This window comes from Meriones unguiculatus, chromosome 10 (assembly GCF_030254825.1).
Source record: "Meriones unguiculatus strain TT.TT164.6M chromosome 10, Bangor_MerUng_6.1, whole genome shotgun sequence".
Classification (NCBI taxonomy): Eukaryota; Metazoa; Chordata; class Mammalia; order Rodentia; family Muridae; genus Meriones; species Meriones unguiculatus.
The window spans coordinates 115,324,565-115,347,088 of record NC_083358.1 but is presented as its reverse complement, the minus strand read 5'-3'; positions in this window follow the sequence as shown (position 1 = coordinate 115,347,088).

Here is a 22,524-nt window from a genome sequence, read left to right as displayed (position 1 = left end):
AACAACAAAAGTCAATGATCGTAACAAATTTATAACCAAATAAAACTGTACAATCCTCTTTGTATCGGCTCTGATCCCCTAAAGGTACTTCCCATTGTTTTCAACTTAGATTCTATGGCCACAGAGAAATTCAACACTCTCCATAGCAGTATTTCCTTTTGAATGTCATCTTAGTTACATTGCCCAACTTTCTGGATTCATTTTTGTTGCAGAGGTTATGAATAACTAACATTCTGAAACCAGTACATAATAACAATTAAATTATATAAGATATAAAAACTGTGCACACAGGACATGAAAGCTGTATCTTGAAAGAGAATCATGGCAAACTTCTAAAATAATGTTTTGTTGAACCAATTTATGCATTTCATAGTTACTTTTCAGCAAAGACCATAGGTTAAACACTTTTCTATATTTAAAAATTGTAGCAAAAAAGACAGGGGTTATAATCTAACCCAAAGAAAGGTCTGAAAGAACTGTGTTAGTATTTTGATGGAGACTGCATTGAATCTGTAGATTACTTTTAGTAAGATGGCCATTTTTACTATGTTAATCCTACCAAGCCATGAGCATGGGAGATCTATCCCTCTTCAGATATCTTCTTCAATTTTCTTTCTTCAGAGACTTTTTCATCTTTTTCATACAAGTCTTTCACTTTCTTGGTTAGAATTATACCAAGGTACTTTATGTTATTTGTGACTATTGTAAATGGTGTTGTTTTCCCTAATTTCTCAGCCATTTTTTTTGTATACAGGAGTGCTACTGATTTTTAATTTTGTATCCAACCACTTTTCTTGAAAAGTTTTTATTTTCAGCGGTAGGAGTTCCCTGGTAGAATTTTGAGAGTCACTCATGTATAGTATATCGTCTATGAATAATGATACTTTGACTTTGTTTCCAATTGGTACCTCTTTGATCTCCTTTAGCTGTCTTATTAATCTAGTGAGGACTTCAAGTACTACATTAAAGAGATATAGAGAAAGTGGAGCAGACTTGCCTTGTAACTGATTTCAGTGGAATTGAATTAAGTTTCTCTCCATTTAGTTTGATGTTGGTTGAATATTGCCTTTATTATGTTTAGGTATGTACCTTGTATCCTTGATTTCTCTAGGACTTTAAACATGAATGAGTGTTGAATTTTGTCAAATGCTTTTGCAGCATCTCAGATGATGATCATGTTTGTTTGTTTTTTCTTTCAGTTTGTTTATATGGGGGTTACATTGATGGATTTTCATATATTGAACCACCTGCATGCCTGGAATAAAGCCTACTTGGTCATGGCAGATGATGTTATGATGTGTTCTTGGATTTAGTTTTTGAGTATTTTATTGAGTATTTTATGTGTCAATGTTCATAAGGGAAACTGGTCTCAAATTCTTTTTTCTTTGTTGGATCCTTGTGTGGTTTAGGTATCAAGGTGACAGAGCTAAACAGAGAATTTTCAACAGAAGAATATCGAATGGCAGAGAAACGTTTAAAGAAATGCCCAATGTCTTTAGTTATTATGAAAATGCAAATCAAAACAACTCTGCAATTCCATCTTAAACCCACCAGAATCACTACATCAAAAACTCAAGTGACTGTACAAGGATAACCTTGTACATGCAAGGATAACCTTGTACATGCATGCAGATAAATTATAACTCCAGCACAGATGTAGACCACGGCAGCTCAGTATCCAAGTGGGTTTCCTAGTAAGGAGAACAGGGGCTGTCTCTGACAAGAACTCAGTGGCTGGCTCTTTGATCACCCCCCCCCCTTAGCAGGGAGCAGCCTTGCCAGGCCACAGAGGAAGACAATGCAGACAGTCCTGATGAGACCTGATAGGTTAGAGTCAGATGGAAGAGCAGGAGAACCTCTTCTATCAGTGGACTTGGAGAGGGGCATGGGAGGAGATGAGGGAGGGGAGGGAGTGGGATTCTGAGGGAATAAAGAAGGTGGCTACAGCTGGGGTTAAAAATGAATAGACTGAAATTAACATAAAAAATAAAAATTCAAAAGAAACTCAAGTGACAAGTTTATATTTCCACCAGCAGCGGAGGAGGGTTCCCTTTTCTCCACAATCTCTCCAGTATGTGCTGTAATTTGAGTTTTTTATCTTAGCCATTCTGATGGGTGTAAGGTAAAATCTCAGGGTCGTTTTGATTTGCATTTCCTTGATGACTAGTGACGAGCATTTCTTTAAGTGTATTTCTGCCATTCGATATTCCTCTATTGAGGACTCTTTGTTTAGGTCTGTAACCCATCTTTTAATTGGATTACTTAATTTGTTGCTGTTTAACTTCTTGAGTTCTTTATATATTCTGGATATCAGCCTCTGTCAAATACAGGATTGGTGAAGATACTTTCCCAATCAGTAAGCTGTTTTGTTCTGTTGACAGTGTTCTTTGCTTTACAGAAGCTTTTCAGTTTCCTGAGATCCAATTTATTGACATTGGAAATCAATCTGGCACATTCTCAGACAATTAAGTATAGTGCTTCCTCAAGATCCAGCTATACCACTCCTAAGCATATATCCAAAAGATGCTCAAGTACACAACAAAGACATTTGCTCAACCATGTGCATAGCAACTTTATTCATAATAGCCAGAACCTGAAAATAACCCAGATGCCCCTCAACTGAGGAATGGATACAGAAATTGTGGTACATTTACAAAATGGAATACTACTCAGCAATTAAAAACAAGGAAATCATGAAATTTGCAGGCAGATGGGATCTAGAAAAGATCATCCTGAATGAGGTATCCCCGAAGCAGAAAGATACACATGGTATATACTCACTTGTAAGTGGATATTATACATATAATGTAGGATAAACATACTGAAATCTGTACACCTAAAGAAGCTAAGCAAGAGAGAGAACCCTGGGTAAGATAACCAATCCTCACTCAGAAAGGCAAATGTGATGAATGTAGGAAGAGGGAGAAAACAGGGAACAGGACAGGAGTCTACAACAGAGAGTCTCTGAAAGACTCTACCCAATAGGGTATCAAAGCAGATGCTGGGACCCATAGCCAAACTTTGGACAGAGTGCAGGGAATCTTATGAAAGAAGGGTGAGACAGAAAGACCTGGAGGGGACAGGAGCTCCACAAGGAGAGCAACAGAACAAGAAATCTGGGCCCAGGGGTCTTTTTTGAGACTGATAAACCAACCAAGGACCATGCATGGAAATAACCTAGAACTCCTGCACAGATGTAGCCCCTGACAGCTCAGTATCCAAGTGGGTGTCCTAGTAAGGGGAACAGGACTATATCTGACATGAACTCAATGCTAGCTCTTTGCTCACCTTCCCCTAATCCGGGAGCAGCCTTACTAGGCCAGGGAGGAAGACAATGGTCCTGATGAAACCTTATAGGCTAGGGTCAGCTGGAGGAGGAGGAGGACTTCACCTATCAGTGGACTTGGAGAGGGGCATGGGAGGAGATAAGGGAGGAAGGGTAGGATTGGGAGGGAATGATGGAGGTGGCTACATCTGGGATATAAAGTGAATAAACTGTAATTAATATAAAAAATTTTAAATAAAAATAAAATGTTGAAAACAAAAAGCAGACTATTCTAGAATGAAACTGCACAATAGTGCACAAAACTTCATAATAGTGCATAGGTAGTTATGTAGTGCAGAAGAGAAAGTACTTGGGGAAGTAAGAAAAGGAGTTCATATATTAATTAATATATATTGGGACTATATATATATATATATATATATATATATATATATAATTAATATATATTGGGAGTATTAATATATATATATACTGGGACTATATTAATTGTGACCCAACTATGTAAATTTCAAGTAAGCAAGGTAGTATCCAGGTCTAATTTCTAGAGAAAAGTGTGTGATCTAGCCTTGATTTGGTTAGGAAACAGTCTTGACTGTCCAAGAAGTTCAAGTAGATGACAGGGTATGTAGAATAAGCAAAATCTTTGGTGTCAGGCAGGTATTTATTAGCTGTTTGACTCAATTTTGAGCACTTGGTTTGACTTATCTGAACTTGGCTTTCTTCACCTATAAAACAGATACAGCAGCTACCTAACAGAATCAGTGATGGGGTAAATATATTTATTTTTTACAAGACATTGGACTTATATCAAAATGATGTATCCCCATCTGTGCTCTTACAAATAGGTACTCAACTCAGGGGGTCCAACTTCAAACCCCTTCTAGAGGGCTGCTCTGAGAAATGTGTCCACTTCTTTTTTGTTTGTTTGTTATTATTATTTACATTTTATCAACTCTGCATCCCAGCTGCATTCCATACCCCCATTCCTTCCCAATCCCACCCTCCCTCGCTCAGCTTCTCCCTGCCCCTTTCCTAGTCCACGGACTGGGGAGGACCTCCTCCCCTTTCGTCTGGCCCTGTTTTATCAGGTATCTTCAAGATTGGCTGCAAAGTCCTCCTCTGTGGCCTAGCAGAACTGCTCCTCCCTTGGGGGAGTCAAAGAGCCTGCCATTGAGTTCCTGTCAGAGATAGTCCCTGTTCCCCCTACTATGGGAAACCAATTGGTTATTGAGCTACCACGAGCTTTGTCCGAGTTAAGGTTCTAGGTATATCCATACATGGTCCTTGGTTGGAGAAATAGTTTCAGAAAAAAACCCTGTGCCCAGATATATTTGGTCCTTGTGGGGCTCCTATCCTTTCCCTGTCATATTAACTCCCCTTCTGCCGAAGGTTTGGTTATGAGTCTTAGTATCTGTTTTGAAACGCTGCTTGGTAGGATCTTTCAGATGCCTTCTGCGGTAGACTCCTGTCATATGTGTCCTCTTCTTATCTGCTTTATTCTTCGTAGTTTGCCAAGCTTTAGCACTCAAAGTAAGGGCATTTCTTATGCTCTCGCAGTTTTACCAAGATCTATCCATTTGTGCTTCTCTTGTATTTGGGCAACTAAAAGAGATTCTTGCAGTTTATTCTGAAAGTCAGGGTTGCTGTTTCTAAAATTTTCCAAGGTGGATGTTGGGGGAGGGAAGGATTATGCACAGTTATTTTTCAAAGAAAACATTTCATGCACTGCAACAGAACCCAGGAGCTTGGAAAGCAGAAATCTTCTAGCTGTTCTAACTAAAGAGTAAGCAGCAAAAACAAAAAGAGGGGTATTTTGTTTTCTATTTTTTGTTTTTGTTTTCTGTTTTGTTTTTTGCTGGAAACAGGCAGCTCTAGTTCCAGAACCACTGAGCTTGTTTTTTTTTTTTCCTGTATCCAAATTCTCAGAAGACAAAACTGTTCACAGAGCAGATTACTCATTTCATTTTTCTTAGTAAAAAATGTATAGATATAACTTTTTTTTTAGAAAAATTACACACCTATTTCCGGGCAAAGTATTCAAAATTCTGTAATTAAATCTATGTAAGAAGCTGGGCAATGGTGCCACACATTTTAATCCCAGCACTTAGGAGGCAGAGGCAGGCAGATCTCTGAGTTTGAGACCAGCTTGGTCTACGGAAGGAGTTCCAGGACAGCCAGAGCCACACAGAAAAACTCTGTCTCAAAAATAACAGAAAAGCAAAACAAACCACAAATCTCTGTAAGGAAATATAAAGACCCTCGTGCCCGTGAGGCGCCCTTACCTTGGTCTTCAATCCTGGCAGTAAAGACCCTCGTGTCCATGAGGCACCCTTACCTTGGTCTTTATTCTTTGCAGTCTCTTGCGCTCAAGCCATCCCCTGATAAACGCTTGTATGACAGTGATCAGCCTAGTGATTTTTTTAGTCAATTGGCGTTTGTTTTTCTCCTGGAACACTTGGTAAATTTCAATGTGCGGTCCAATCCTTTTAACTTTTTTGTCTAATTTATCAGGCTTTACAACGGTCTTTAGCCTAAAAGTAAAATGTAAACTCTTTTTAGAGATAACTAGAAAAATAAACACACACATACACACACACACACACACACACACACACATTTTAGTACTAAGGAATAAAGCCAGGACTTCATGTACAAGCACTCTACCACTGAGCTATATCCCCAGCTTTATAAACTTCTTTTTTGTTTTTGTTTTTTGTTTGTTTGTTTGTTTTTTTGTTTTTTGTTTTTTTGTAAATTCAAGACATGGTCTTACTAGGTTGCTCCAAGTGGGCTTGAACTCACTGTACCCCTTGCAGGTATTGAATTTAGGAACTTCCTTCCTTGACCTCTAGATAAGCTGGACTTACAGGCCTTTACTACTCAGTCAGCTTCCAAAGACAAATATGAAACAAGTAATGTACTACGACTTGTGCATAGAATTTAATTATAACCTCACTTAACTACGTTGATAAAGTTCTCAAAGACACAAGAACCAATATTACCATACACAACATTAAACTTCTAAGGGCAGAAAATCCAAGAAATTGAACCTTTCACGCTTAGTCACAACTATTCAAAGCAGGTAGGTTAGTCCAAGTAATTGTCATCCCCTCACAGTTTCTTAGAACTGCTACTCTGAATAATTCAGTTAGTCACTTATGTGCCAGAGCCAACATCATCTGCAAATTTCTTCCGAAGCTAGACCTGAGAGGGGCAGCAGCGTGTCAAGCAAGGTCACGGACTACAGGGAAAGCCACAGAGGAATCGTACTAGAAACCATGTTGGGCCTTCAACACTAACATTAATAAGCCTGCAGCAGTGATGATGAGCACAGAAGAAAATGGTAGCTCTCTGTCATGAACATGTGTGTACTATGGGGTATGTAGCCTTGGTATCTACATGTGTTTATTTTTTTACATAGATATGATGTTTTTCATTTGTATTTTATTTTGATTAATTACAGTATATTCACTTTGTAATCAAGCTGTAGCCCCCTCCCCATCCCCTCCCAACTCTCCCCTCCCCCCTCTTCTTCTCCCATGCCCCTCCCCCAGTCCAATGATAGGGGAGGTCCTCCTCCTCTTCCATCTGACCCTAGTCTATCAGGTCTCATCAGGATTGGAAGCATTGTCTTTCTCTGTGGACACTCCAACCAAGGACCATGCACGGAGATAACATAGAACCCCTTCACAGCTGAAGCCCACGGCACCTCAGTCTCCAAGTGGGTTCCCTAGTAATGGGAACAGGGACTGTCTCTTACATGAACTCATGGGCTGGCTCTTTGATCACCTCCACCTGAGGGGGGGATAGGATTTATTTTAAAATGGTTATAATTTTCCTAGATAACAAAAAATTCCTGACACAAAAAAACATTCGTTTTATTAATGTTTGTAAATTATTTCTTTCCCTTTTTGTGATTGATTTCTGTACAATTTGGTATCCCTGATATTTACCATGAATTATGCCTGAACTACTTTTTATTTTACTTTGTAAAAGAGAAGCTACAAGTCCTTCCTGGGGTGATATTATAAAGTCATGAAGTTTGTCACTGCCCTTTGGGTCCAGGTGGCATATGGCTACATTCCTAGGGAATTAATGTAGCAACAGTGGTTACTGGGGATTCCTGCTGAACATAGCTGGTACCACTCATTCAAATCTCCAAAAGGCCATCCAGCCTTTCCTTCACATTTTCCCATATGCCCTTCAATAAAGTACATACAGGTCATCAATTGTATTTTCTGAAAGAAATATCAGAAGTATGACAGTTTTATGAACACTGTATTTTGTTAACAATTTATCACAGAAAGAAAGGGCTTATGGGTATAGGTTTTGCAGGTCAAAGTTGTTGCCACAACTATGCATCTGCCAGATGAGGCAAACATCAGGATAATTTCTCAGGCAGAAGCAGAAGCTTCTTAACCCAAGAGCACACCATGATCATTAATTTGTAATCCCTATTTATCTTCTGGCAAAGTTTGAGCAAACCCCTTGAAGCCCTACATATAGTTTATTGTCTTCAGTTGTACACACTAGAATGAATAGTTTCTAAGTAATACAGAAATTTTTCCAACTATCCTGTCGGTGTTCAAGAAAACAAATTTCTAATGGAATTTTGAATATATTTTAAGTTACAGAATCTACAGATAATATGTTAATAGAAATTATGAATACATGCTAATCTACTTATTCTGTGAAATAAGTTAAATATGTAAAATACTTTTACTGAGTATTTTTATTTTTTATTGTATCAATATTTCTAAATTTTCATTAAGAATCATGGCTGGGTGTGGTGTCACTGCTTGCAATCTCAGAATTTAGGAATTAGAAGGAGGAGTAGGAGTTCAAGGCTAGCTTAGGCTGCATAGCAAGTTTTAGTCCAGCCCAGGGTACTAGAGACTAGTAGTAAATTGAAAAGAGGTAACAGCTGAGGAGGAAAGGCATGCATGGGAAGGCAGTGTAGACGGGAGTGAATTCGAACAAAGGATAATGACATGTATATATGAAAATGACATGCTGAAACCCATTATTTTGTATGCTTTCCTAAAAAATACATCTAAAAAAAATAATGAGACAATAAAAGATGGATCAGCTTCCTTCCAGAAAGAAGTTGCTAATGCCTTAGTCAGTTCATCTGATATAACCTTTCTTGGCATATACGTTTCTGTGTTTAATACATTCCTTGTCCTTCATGTGTTGATTAAATTGGTTTGATACAGTAGTATTAAAGCATGAGTTGCTGAACAGAACTATGTGCTCCCAAACTGTGCCTGTGAATGAATCTTCACCTACAAGGCTGATGTATATCCATAAAATAACTGGAATTTTGAACTCTTTTCTGTAAACTATGACTGAATCCATAACATTGCTTTTAACTCATTTAGTGCTAAATTCATAACCCTAGATATAAATTCAAATTTCTGTTAGTCATTTAGCTGCTGACCACCTAACACAATACAAGAATAACATATGCACAAGCAAAAGAAATTAGCTACCTTCTTTCACACACCTCAAATTTATACCCATTTCCTGCATGAAAAATTAATAGCTATTTTTTAAGTTTCTAGTATCCGAATCTGTCCTCACAAAATTGTGTTTAATTCAATCCCTCTCCCCAAAAAGTTGTATCTCTAGGAAATTATATAATACCCTCATAGAACCAAACATAAAGTATATCATCTCACTATAGATCCTGATTTAGGAATAATAATTTCTAAGCCTGGTTTGTGATAACCAAATAGAATGCATTTTGAACATGTTATGTTCTCAAAGTTTTTTATTGTCATTAAATAAAACATTAATTTTATGAGAAGCATAAGGGGAAACGTTCCAACAACAACTTTGTTTAAAATAGAAATAATGTGGCATCATTTTTTCATTTTAGTCTCTTTAGTGCAGGTTACAGAAAGAGAAACCTGGACACCAACCATCCACAAAACCCCCGACCTACAATCTGTGCTGTCTGCAAGATTTGCTGGAGCAATGGGGCACAGAACTTGTGAGAGGGATCAACCAATGTCTGGGCTAACTTGAGGCCCATACCATGAGGGGGAGCACATGGCTTATACCTCCTGAATAGCCAGGAACAGGATACTAGACAGCTCAGAGACCTGGTGTAGAACCAATTATGATTGGTAAAAAAAAAAAAAAAAATCCTATTCTGCTAAACTTATTAGAACATCCCGACTGTTTGATATTACCAAAGAAGACTCAAGAGTTAGATGCTGGTGTAAAAACCTGCAAGCTCAGAGAGACTGATAAAGTACAAGCTGACCTTCCTACTCAGCTCATGTTTCGAAGAAAAAAGTCAAACACCAAAAGGTATAAGCCCAAGGATTTTATGTAATAGTGTGAGAAAAATCTCATAAGTTCAATTTTTGACGTTAGGAGAATAAAGAGATCAAACTACATGTATTAAAGCTTGTAACTCTTGTATAAAGTGCATGTAAGCAGGAGTAGGAAGCAACCTGCCAAAATATCTCTGCAGTGGATTACCAGTGTCCCTAAATCACAGGTGGGCTGGGCTCTCACAGAACTGCCCACCTTGCATGGTCCTGACTCAGTCTCCGAAATCTGGTGCAAATATTCCATTAATCTCCAGACTGCAAAGAAAGCACTGTGCTGTAGAGGAAAGTTGTTATTTTTCTTTTCATTTTGTCAGCTCTTTTGAAATAGGCCTGTATACAATATATATTTTCAAGGACAAATACACTTATCTACATATTTAACAGACTTACCAATAGTCACTTTCTTTAAGCCTCAGCTTTGTGATTTCTCCTTTAATCATTAGAATAGTTATCTCAAGTGAACTTGCTATTCTAATTTTGAGAGAATTCCTGTGACCTTCTAACCTCACAAAGATAAAATCCAATGTCCTTCTGCTTTGAGTGATAAAAATCACAGAAGACAAAGGTATACTTGCCTACAGAAAGGTTAGCATTTATTTCAGTTTTTATTGGATTTGTTAGTGTTCATAGCACATGAAAGATGCAGTCACATCACACATACATGGGACAGTCTTTCAGGGTCTGAGAAAAGGAGAAGAACAGATGATTATGGATACTTGTCCTGTGAGCATCAAATGTACAGAGGTCAGAGGACCCCATAAGTTAGTGAATCCTTAGAAACCAGCCTTGTTTTTTCCCTCTAAATAAAATTTTGAAATTTATCTCTGTTCATCATGTCTCAACAAAACTGTGATAAAAGGAGAAAGGACACTTTCCATGGAGATCCTTGCCCGCCAATTTCTCTATAACCATCCTTACAACAGTGAAAATGTGAGTAATTAGGGGCTAACTATGAACCAGATGCCGACGTGAGAAGCCACCCTGTTTGTCTGCGCGTATCCCTACAATCTAACCTCATTATGAGAAAGAGGAAAGACCAAAGAGTCATGGCTACACTTGGATTTTTCACTTCAAGTTGACAAACACATAATCAAAGTATCACATCAAATGTGTTTCAGTGATAGAAGTAATCATTAAGTAAAATTACATGTGAGAAAAGATACAAGAAATTAATTAGTAATTTAATTGCATCTTAGCCTTATAGACCCTGAGCTTGAAAAACATTTGAATAGGGAATTTTCTTTAACTGTGGAAGTTTATATGATACTATATTAAACACTAAATCACTTTTAGAGATTGGTTCAGCTATTGCTCCTACCCAGTTTTGGCTGATATGCAAGTATTTTGTATGCGTCATTTATAAAAAGCATGGTTTGTCCATCTGTTCCTAGGTTGAATGTGATTAAATGTGACTGAATGTGATTATTTTGGCTATTTTAAAGTGAAATACTTTTTAAACTGGAAATACATGAGAAAACCAGTCCAGTTTGCCAAGTTCAGAAATACATTGAAAGATTGATAATGACCACCCTCCCCCAAATTCTCTTCCAACATGCATTATCAACAAAGCAAACATCACCACTTTCCCGATTAGACTAGCATGCTTGCTTTGTGCAAACGGCTTTGCAATTTGGTTACAATTTACACAATTGACTTTGATTCGGATCTTCTACTACCAAGCTGTGTCGAGGGCTTTCATTTCCTGCGTGCGCAGCCTTGAATCACAGACATGCAATGTTCCAGGGCTTTGAATGTGGATTTGAAAGCAATCTGGGAATGAGCCAAACAGTTAGTGGTCCACTTTAATGCCCTAAATGAGGTCTACTAGTAGGAAAACAGTACATCAAATTCAACATGACTTTAAGAAAAAGGATTTTCGGTCTCCATATTATCTATTTCCAGATCCCTCCAAGGGTTGAGTACTTCATGTCATCAAAATCTGCTCACTTCAGAAATCAGAGGAGGTTCCTGGGACTTTCTGAAGTGGAAGATAATGTCACTTTAATCTCTGCTAAATCTTAAAGTACTTTAAGACATCAGAATGAAGTGTGGTTTTTTTTGTTTGTTTTTTCTGAGCTTTCTTCTGTCCTTGTCACCATTATTACTCACAATGCTGCTGTGGGTCCCAACTTCTCCCTTGTGATTCCCCCAAAGTGCCAACGTATTTTTGACCACCCATGGGTCTATAGTCTGTTTTATCATGACCATATTAAAATATGGAGGCTGATATCCTATTTAAGGTCCCTGAGAGTATCTGAATTCCTAGAGAAAGGTACTTTTTTTAAACCTAAATAGATTTCTAGAACATTCCAGAGAGTAGATGACTGACATCAACCAAAGAAAGAAGGGGTGTGGGAGACACGAGTCAGAAACAATTCTCCCAGCCCCTTATTAGTCTTTAAGAAAAGAAGGATTTGTTGTTGTTACTGCTGCTACGTACACTCAGATTCAATTTCCCAACAGTTTTTTCCTAAAATATAATAGCAATTTTTAAATTCCAAGTTCATTTCAAACACTACAATATTTCTTCTGCCTCAGCATAAATAAGCAACCTGAAGGAGCATCACTTAGGAATTAGAGAAAAGCATCGTTTCACACAATGCGGACAGGAGCAGAAACAGAATGCTGTTCTGTTCAGCCTGAATTGATTCCAACTTCATTTGCAAAGTCCTGCTTTCTGGAAATACTCTGCCCAGTGGAGACATCCGATAATACCTTTATTGTACCTATATGGTTTTTACTTGTAGGCCACTCCAGAAAATTATTCTGGAAGATATGTAGAATGACTAAAGTATCCTTGCTGATGGGGCTAGAGGAGTCAAGAGCATCGGAACCAGACCCCAATTATTTTTGCACGATTGTCTCTAAATAGAGAACCCAATGGGCTTTCCTGTTCTTCCTCTTGACAAAGTGATTTATGTGTCTATTGTGGCAGCCCTCTGGTCCCAACCCAAACTTCAGTCAGTTCTGACAGAAAGCTAGCTCTACTGACTCCCCTCCATTTCTCTGCTCTCCACTAAGATGTGGGATTGATGAGGGTCTGATCCCTGCTCAGGAATTCATGGTCCTTGGAAGAGAAGCATCAGTAATGAATGTCCTTAACAATTAAGTATGATTTACAATTTGACATTCTCAATGAGACATATCATTTAGGGACTCTGGTTCCAACAGATAAACTACCTTAAAAAAAAAAAAAAAAACAGACAGCAGTAGCCAAAGGGTAGTAGAAAAGTAGGAAATGCAAATACTCTCAGATCATCACCCTGGAGATGAGAGGCTCCGTTCTTCAGGTCTCTGCCCCTCTATCAGCACTTTTTAAAGTTCCTCTAAGGAAATCACTGCAATTCTGCTTTGCCAGCCTTAGGACTTCATTCCTCCACACTGTGTTATTGGCTGTACTAAAGCACAGGTGAGGACTTTAGTAAGTCCTTTCTTCCATTGTTTTTGTTTTGTTTTGTTTTGTTTTGTTTTTCTTCTTCCTTGGACATTCCCCTTCTGATTCCAGGCAAACTCACGGCCACTCAGCATCAGCCACCCATCTAGGGATTTCACAGGGCCAGTAGTTTCCTTCCTCACTGCTGTACCCTTCAGTCGACATTAGTGGAAATATGTCTGTTTTGTACATGTGGTTGACTACATAGACCAAGGCCCCCGCGGCTCCAGGAGAGAAGGCAGGTGTCCCATTTCAACCCGTAGCTGTTGCCAATAGGCTCTGCTGAGCTTTCATAGAGATTCTTACTGTCAGGACCTGGTCATTTTGTGTCCCTCTTCTCCAACCTGACAGTGCAATGCTTCTGCTAATCTCATCAGACTAGATTTGGAATCTGAGTGCTGCCTGTACAGCATTCACAGCCATACTGAGATGTGTGCTACACTGTACTACTGCTTGATCCTGCTTCTGTTTGGATGTATAACTCTACTGAGTAAAAACATCACATAAAAGAATGAATACAGGAACTGAAATCCTCAGACCCCACAATTAAGATAAAGTTCAAACATTTTGACAATAGAAGTAAACAGGACATCAGTAATTATTTTCAGTATGGTCAAGCAGACAAACTCAAGGCAAGAGAGCCAGAAACAAAGATGACACAGGTCAAACCAAATACCACAGAATGATTTCATTTGCCATAAATGTAGTTCTTCTTCAACTAGAAGGCAATCCTTGGGAAAGTGGATCATTGGTGTAGACTTGAAAAACAGGCTTGCAAGTAAGTGTGAAGTTTGGAGACAGAAGTGTTTCTGGAAGATGTCGCCCTCTTCAAGCTACTCCCTACCAGCTATAGCAAACTCATGCTAGTGCAGTGTCTTCAAGGTCATCTACAATGGCTCTCTCTACTGACTACACTGACAATATTGGATAGGGTAATTAAGTTCTGCCAAGAGCCCAGATTAGCCTGGCAGAGGGCAGAGGGTAAGGCCTGAATATACTTAATATATCTTCCAGCTTACTTCTCAGTGTCTGGGAGTTTACTGGAGACTGATTCTACTATCCTGAAGAGGAAGGACTAGCAGACTGGAAGGGAAAGAATGAAGCTGAAGCTAAGGAAAAAAAAATGAAACTTTCCTTTAGTAGTTAAATGTTCTGGGCTAACAAGGGCCTTTTTCCACATGTATCTCCTGTTTTGTTTACTTTGAGAACCTGGATAATGAGTAATATATGAGAATTCTGAAAAATGCCAAATGTCTTCATTTTAGAAAAATAGAGAAATAAAATTTGCAAAGCATGGTCCTATAAGTCTAGCACCCAACTCTGTTATCAGATGGATGGTAGATGGTGACTTACACAACAAAGCAAGAGTGCCAAGTGTTAGACTGAGCAAAAAATAAGTAAGAAATGTCTTCCTAAATTCATTTCTTTTATTTAATTATTTTTTTTCTTGGTATATACTAGACTGGTGGACCATGAAATGACTTCTAATATGTCTAAATTTCAGAAAGGCAATTTTTAAGATTCACATACAGTCTTTAGAAACAAGAGGGGTATATTAGTTACTTTCTCATTACTGTGACAAAATGTCACATTCAGGCAACTTAAGAGGAAGAGAAAGAGGACAGAGAGAGAGAGAAGGAGGGAGGAGAATGAAAGTGAATCTGTTTTCTCCAGGGATGATCCCTGATAGGTTACCTAATATGAAGAGGTCATCCCTAACACATGTACATACAAATAGTGTTAAATGAATGCAATAGTGTGTGAGTGTGTGTGTGTATGTGTATGTGTAACTAAATGTAGAAGAAGGGATCACAACATGGAGCAGCAAGAAGGAGGTGTGAAAATGATGTAGATGTAATACTCATATACATAAATTTATCAAGGATTATCCTCTGAGAGGCTCAGCCCAGCAGTGGATGAAACAGATGCTGAGACTCACAGACCCCTTTAGGCAGAGTGTAAGGAGCCTTGTGGAAGAGTCAGGGGAAGAATACAAGGACACTGAAGGGACAAGAACTCCACAAGAAGACCAATACAGTCAAATGATCTGGGCCCAGTGGAGCTTACACAGATTGAAGCAGCAACAAAGGACCATGCACGGCCTGGATCTAGGACCCTTATACATTTGTAGCCAGTGGACAGCCTAGTTTACATGTGGGTTCCCTAACAAGTGGAGGAGAGACTGTCTCTGACATGGACTCTGTGGTCTGCTTTCTGATCATTTCTCCATGGTAGGACTGCCTTGCCTGGCCTCAGTGGAAGAGGATGTGCTCAGTCCTGATGTGACTTAACGTGCTGGGGTGGGTTAGTGGGGGAGGGACCTCCTTTCCTGAGAGGTAGGGGAGGAGGGTAAGAAGAACGGAGGGGAGAGCAGAAGGAGAGGAGGGAGGGAGGTACAATTAAAATGTAAAGTGGATAAATTAATTAAAAATTGTCAAGTAAATATAAAAGTAAATGTGAGACTAGTTTTTTATGTCACTTAATAAGCTGTGTGATTCCAGATAATTTTTCTAAGGTGGTAAAATTTCATCAGAAAAATAATGTTTAAATTTTGTGTATTGCATAGAGCAAAAACATCACAATATATTTTGTGATTTCTTAAAGGTTTCATAATTCCTAACTGAGGATCAGTCTCTCTCGTCTCCAGTTGCCAGTGTACAGGCTGAGGGTCTGAGGTCAAGGCTGTAGCACACAATTGTGACTTCTAATCTTAAACAGGGGAGTCATGTGGTCATGAGGGAAGCCAGAGAACACATGGCTAAATTTAGTTACCTAAAACCTTACACAATTGTTAGCATAAAGCCAGACTATTGAAGAACGATGTCCTTTCTCTTTTCCTTTTTGGCTTCCCCTTTTGAGATAACTTGTACTAATTTCCATGCCAATAAAGAGTTAATAAATTACCAAATATTTAAAATATTACTAGTATTACTCTGTGCTTCTTATTCCTAATGATATTCTGCTATATCCATAGATCACTGTAAAGCCCAATTGTCATCAAAGAGGAATCATCTAGTAACTGATGGAAATAGATGCAGAGGCCCACAGCCAAATACTAAGTGGAGCCAAGGTAACCCCCACAGAAGAGGGAAAGGGAGGATTGCAGCAGGCACAGCAGCCAAGGACATCAGAAGATAGCCCACAGAATCATAGGGGAAAGAAAGAAAGGAAGAAAGAAAGAAAGAAGGAAGGAAGGAAGGAAGGAAGGAAGGAAGGAAGGAAGGAAGGAAGGGGAGAAAGAGAGAAAGAAAGAAAGAAAGAAAGAAAGAAAGAAAGAAAGAAAGAAAGAAAGAAAGAAAGAGAAAGAAAGTGAGAAAGAGAGAGAAAGAAAGAGAGAGAGAGAAAGAAAGAGAGAGAGAAAGAAAGAAAGAGAGAAAGAAAGAAAAAGAGAAAGAAAGAGAGAGAGAAAGAGAGAGAGAGAAAGAAGAAAGAAAGAAAGAAAGAAAGAAAGAAAGAAAGAAAGAAAGAAAGAAAGAAAGAAAGAAAGAAAGAAAGAAAGAAAAGTTCTTGAACAAAGGGTTTGTTTGGCTTAGGATCCCAGGTTACAGTTCCTCACTGTGAGTAAATCAAGGCAGCAGAAACTTGAAGCAGGAAGACAAATTACAGTCATGATAAAGAGCAGAGAGCAACAAGTTAATGGTTGTATGAGAGTACTTCACAACTCTCGTTTTTTTTTGTTTTTGTTTTTTTTGTTTTTTTTTGTTTTGTTTTGTTTTGTTTTGTTTTTCATTGAGCCCAGAGCCCAGCCCTGAAATGGTGCCATTCACATCCAGGGTGGGTCTTCCCATTAAGAAAATCTCTCCGCAGCACATCCATAGGCTGACGTAATCTAGGCAGCTTTTTATTGGGATGCCTTTCCCAAGTGAGTCTGCTTTGTGCCGGGGATACTCAAAGCCAACACAGAGCGACGACAGTACTAACCTGAGGTGTAGAATGCACACGGGTTGGATTCACATGTGTTTCTCTTCCCCGATAGTTCAGTTCTGTTGTGCATCTCTGTAACAGTGTTCCACTGATTAAAGAGTTTTAATAATGCCTACTTGGGTTCAAGTTTCTTTTACTATTTATAATATATGACTTTAGGCAATTACTTAATCAGTCTCAGTTTTATTATATAAATACTAGGATGATTATAATATTTTCTTCATAGAATTGTTATATGGCTTAAATGTAGAAATATGTGAAATAAGCAATTCTTTTTTTAATTTATTTTATTAATTACACTTTATTCACTTTGTATCCCCCCATAAACCCCTCCCCCCCCAATCCACGCTCCCACTCCCTTCTTCAAGCATGCCCCTCCCCAAGTCCACTTATAGAGGAGGTCCTCCTCTCCTTCCTTCTGATCTTAGTCTATCAGATCACATCAGGAGTGGCTGCATTGTCATCTTCTGTGGCCTGGTAAGGCTGCTCCCCCTCAGGGGGAGGTGATCAAAGAGCAGACAAATCAGATTATGTCAGGGACAGTCCCTCTTCCCATTACTATGTAACCCACTTGGACACTGAACTGCCATGGGCTACATCTGTGCAGGGGTTCTAGGTTATCTCCATGCCTGGTACTTGGTTGGAGTATGAGTCTCTGGGAAGACCCCTGTGTTCAAATTTTCTGGTTCTATTGCTCTACTTGTGGGGTTCCAGTCCTCTCCAGGTCTTACTATTTCCCACTTCTTTCCTAAGATTCCATGCACTCTGCCCAACAGTTGGCCATAAGTCTCAGCATCTGCTTTGATACCCTGCAGGGCAGAGACTTTCAGAGGCCCTCTGTGACAGATTCCTAGGTTGTTTCCTGTTTTCCTCTTCCTCTGATGTCCGTCCTCTTTGCCTTTCGGGATAGGGATTGAGTATTTTAGTCAGAGTCCTCTCTCTTGATTAGTTTCTTTAGATGTACAGATTTTAGTAGGTTTATCCTATGTTATATGTCTATATGAGTGAGTATATACAGTGTGTGTCTTTCTGCTTCCGGGACAGCTCACTCAGGATGATCCTTTCCAGGCCCCACCATTTACCTGCAAATTTCACGATTTCCTTATTTTTGAGTAATATTCCATTGTGTAGATGTACAATTTCTGTATCCATTCTTGAGTTAAGGGGCATCTGGGCTGTTTCCAGCTTCTGGCTATTACAAATAAAGCTGCTACAAATATGGTTGAGCAAATGTCCTTATTGTAAACTTGAGCCTCTTTTGGATATATGCCTAGGAGTAGTATGGCTGGATCTTGAGGAAGCGCTATTTCTGAAAAAGTGCCAGATTGATTTCCAGAGTGGTTGTACAAGTTTACATTCCCACCAGCAGCAGAGAAGGGTTCCCCTTTCTCCACAGCCTCTCCAGAAAGTGTTGTCACTCGAGTTTTTCATCTTGGCCATTCTGATGGGTGTAAGGTGAAATCTCAGGGTCGTTTTGATTCGCATTTTCCTGATGGCTAATGAGGTTGAGCATTTCTTTAAGTGTTTCTCTGCCATTCGATATTCCTCTACAGTGTTTTCTCTGTTTAGCTCTGTTCCCTATTTTTTAATTGGATTACTTGGTTTGCTGCTTTTCAGCTTCTTTAGTTCTTTATACATACTGGATATTAACCCTCTGTCAGATAAAGGGTTGGTGAAGATTCTTTCCCAATCTGTAGGCAGTATTTTTGTTTTGATGACACTGTCCTTTAATTTACAGAAGCTTTTCAATTTCATGAGGTCCCATTTGTTGATTGTTGCTCTTTGAGCCTATGCTGTTGGTGTTCTGTTCAGAAAGTTGTCTCCTTTACCAATGAGTTCTAGGGTTTTCCTCACTTTTTCTTCTAACCGATTTAATGTGTCTGGTTTTATGTTGAGGTCTTTGATCCACTTGGACTTTAGTTTTTTGCAGGGTGATAAGTATGGATTTATTTGCATTTTTCTACATGTAGACATCCAGTTAAACCAGCACCATTTGTTGAAGATGCTATCTTTTTTCCATTGTATGGTTTTGGCATCTTTGTCAAAGATCAGGTGTCCATAAGTGTTTGGGTTTATTTCTGAGTCTTCTGTTCAGTTCCATTGATTGTTTTAGTAATTCTAGGTTTCTTGTTATTCCATATGAAGTTGAGAATTTTTCTTTCCAGGTCTGTTAAGAATTACGTTGGTAATTTGATGGGAATTGCATTGAGTCTGTAGATTGTTTTGGTAAGATGGCCATTTTTACTATGTTAATCCTGCCAAGCCATGAGAATGGGAGATCTTTCCATCTTCTGATATCTTCTTCTAATTCTTTCTTCAGAGACTTGAAATTTTTTTCATACAAGTCTTTGACTTGCTTGGTTAGGGTTACACCAAGGTACTTTATGTCCTTTGTGGCTATCGTGAAGGGTGTTGTTTCCCTAATTTCTTTCTCATCCCGTTTGTCTTTTGTATACAGGAGGGCTACTGATTTTTTTGAGTTAATTTTTTATCCGGCCACTTTGTTGAAGGTGTTTATCAGCTGTAGGAGTTCCCTGGTAGAGTTTTTGGGGTCACTCACATATACTATCATATCATCTGAAAATAGTGATAATTTGACTTCTTCCTTTCCAATTTGTATCCCCTTGATCTCCTTCAATTGTCTTATTGAACTATGTAGAAGAGATAGGGAGAGTGTGGGCAGTCTTGCCTTGTCCCTGATTTCAGTGGGATTGCTTTTGGGATTGCTTTAAGTTTCTCTCTGTTCAGTTTGATGTTGGCTATAGGCTTGCTGTATATCACCTTTACTATGTTTAGATATGTGCCTTGTATCCCTGATATCTCCAATACTTTAAACATGAAAGGATGTTGGATTTTGTCAAATGCTTTTTCAGCATCTAGGGAGATTATCATATGTGTTTTTTTTCTTTCAGTTTGTTAATATGGTGGATCACATTGATGGATTTCCATATATAGAACCACCCCTGCATACCTGGGATAAAGCTTACTTGGGCATAATGGATGATATCTTTGATGTGTTCTTGTATTCAGTTTGCAAGTATTTTGTTGAGTATTTTTGCATCAATGTTCATAAGGGAGATTGGCCTGAAATTCTCTTTCTTTGTTGAGTCTTTGCGAGGTTTAGGTACCAAGGTGGCTGTGGCTTCATAGAATGAGTTTGGTAATGTTCCTTCTGTTTTGATTTTGTGGAATAGTTTGAAGAGAACTAGAGATAGCTCTTCTTTGAAGGTCTGGTAGAATTCTGCGCTGAAACCATCTGGTCCTGGGCTTTTTTTGGATGGGAGACTTTTGATGACTGCTTCTATTTCCTTGGGGGATATAGGACTATATAATTGATTTACCTGGTCTTGATTCAGCTTTAGTAAGTCGAATCGGTCAAAAAAATTGTTCATTTCATTTAGATTTTCAAATTTTGTGGCATATTGACTTTTGAAGTAAGTCCTAATGAATGTTTGGATTTCTTCAGTGTCTATAGTTATGTCCCCCTTTTCATTTCTGATTTTGTTGATTTGGATGGTGTCTCTCTGCCTTTTAGTTAGCTTGGCTAAGGGTTTGTCTGTCTTGTTGATTTTCTCAAAGAACCAGCTCTTGGTTTCATTGATTTTTTGAATTATTTGTTTCTAATTGATTGATTTCTACCCTGAGTTTGATTATTTCTAGCCGCCTACTCCTTTTTGGTGTGTCTGCTTCTTCTTTTTCTAGGGTTTTTAAGTGAGCCATTAAGTTGCTTGAATGAGCTATCTTGAATTTCTTCTTGAAGGCACTTAGTGCTTTCATTGTGTCCCACAAGTTTGGGTATGTTGTGTCTTCATTTTCATTGAGTTCTAGGAAGATTTTAATTTCTTTCTTATTTCTTCCCTGACCCAGTTGTCATTTAGTAGCAAGTTGTTCAGTTTCCATGTATGTGTAGGCTTTTTGCTATTTCTGTTGTTGTTGAGGCCCAGCTTTATTCCATGGTAATCAGACAGGATACAAGGAATTATTTCAATCTTCTTGTATCAGTTGAGGCTTTCTTTGTATCCAACTATATGGTTTATTTTGGAGAAGGTTCCATGAGGTGCTGAGAAGAAGGTAAATTCTTTTGTGTTTGGGTGTAACGTTCTGTAAATGTCTGTTAGGTCCATTTTATTCATGACCTCTGTTAAAGACATTGTTTGTTTAATTTCTGTTTTGTTGACCTGTCCTTTGTTGAGAGTGGGGTGTTGAAGTCTCCCACTATTAATGTGTGGGGATCTATGTGTGGTTTAAGTTTTATCAATGTTTCTTTTACAAATGTGGGTGCCCTTGTATTTGGGGCATAGATGTTCAGGATTGTGATGTCTTCCTGGTGGAATTTTCCTTTGATGAGTATGAAGTGTCCTTCCCCATCTCTTTTTATTAATTTTGGTTGAAAGTCTATTTTATCAGATATTAGAATGGCTACTCCTGCTTGCTTCTTGGGTCCATTTGCTTGGAAAGCTGTCTTCCAACCCTTTACCCTCAGGTAATGTCTATCTTTGTGACTTAGATGTGTTTCTTGTATGCAACAGATTGCTGGGTTTTGTTTACGCATCCATTCTGTTAGTCTTTGTCTTTTTATTGGAGAACTGAGTCCATTGATGTTGAGAGAGATTAATGACCAGTGGCTGTTAGATTCTTTGATTTTGATGTTGGCTGTGGTCATAAGGTTGTGTGCTTGGCTGTTTTTTGTTTTAGTGTAATGAGGTTAATTATTTCCTGTGTTTTCTTGAAAGTAGCTAGTTTTCTTGGGTTGTATTTTCCCTTCTAGTGTCTTTTGTAATGCTGGATTTGTGTGTAGTTATTGTTGAAATTTGTTTTTGTCATTGAATATCTTGTTTTCTCCATCTATGAGGACTGAGAGTTTTGCTGGGTGTAGTAGCCTGGGCTGACATCTGTGTTCTCTTAGGGTCTGCATGATATCCATCTGGCTTTCATAGTCTCTGTTGAAAAGTCAGGTGTGATTCTAATGGGATTGCCGTTATTTGTTACTTGGCCTTTTTCCCTCGCAGGTTTTAGTATTTTTTCTTTGTTCTGTATTCTTACTGTTTTGATTATTATGTGGCGGGAGGATTTTCTTTTCTGGTCTAATTTATTGGGTGTTCTATAGGCCTCTTGTATTCTTATTGGCCTCTTCTTTTAGTTGGGGAAATTTTCTTCAATGATTTTGTTGAAAATATTTTCTGGGCCTTGGAGCAGGAAATCTTTTTCCTCTATTCCTATTATTCTTAGGTTTTGTCTTTTTCTGTTGTCTTGAATTTCTTGGACGGTCTGTGTCAGGAATTTTTTAGATTTAACATTTTCTTTGACACAGATACATCTATTTCTTCCATTATATCTTCCATACCTAAGATTCTTTCTTCCATCTCTTGTAGTCTATTGGTTATGCTAACTTGTGTAGTTCCTGTTTTCTTCCCTAAGTTCTTTCCACAATTTACTCCATTTGTGTTTTCTTTAATTTTTCCAATTCTATCTTCAGATCTTGAGCTGTTTTGTTGATTTCCTTCACCTGTCTGACTATATTTTCCTGTTTTTCCTTC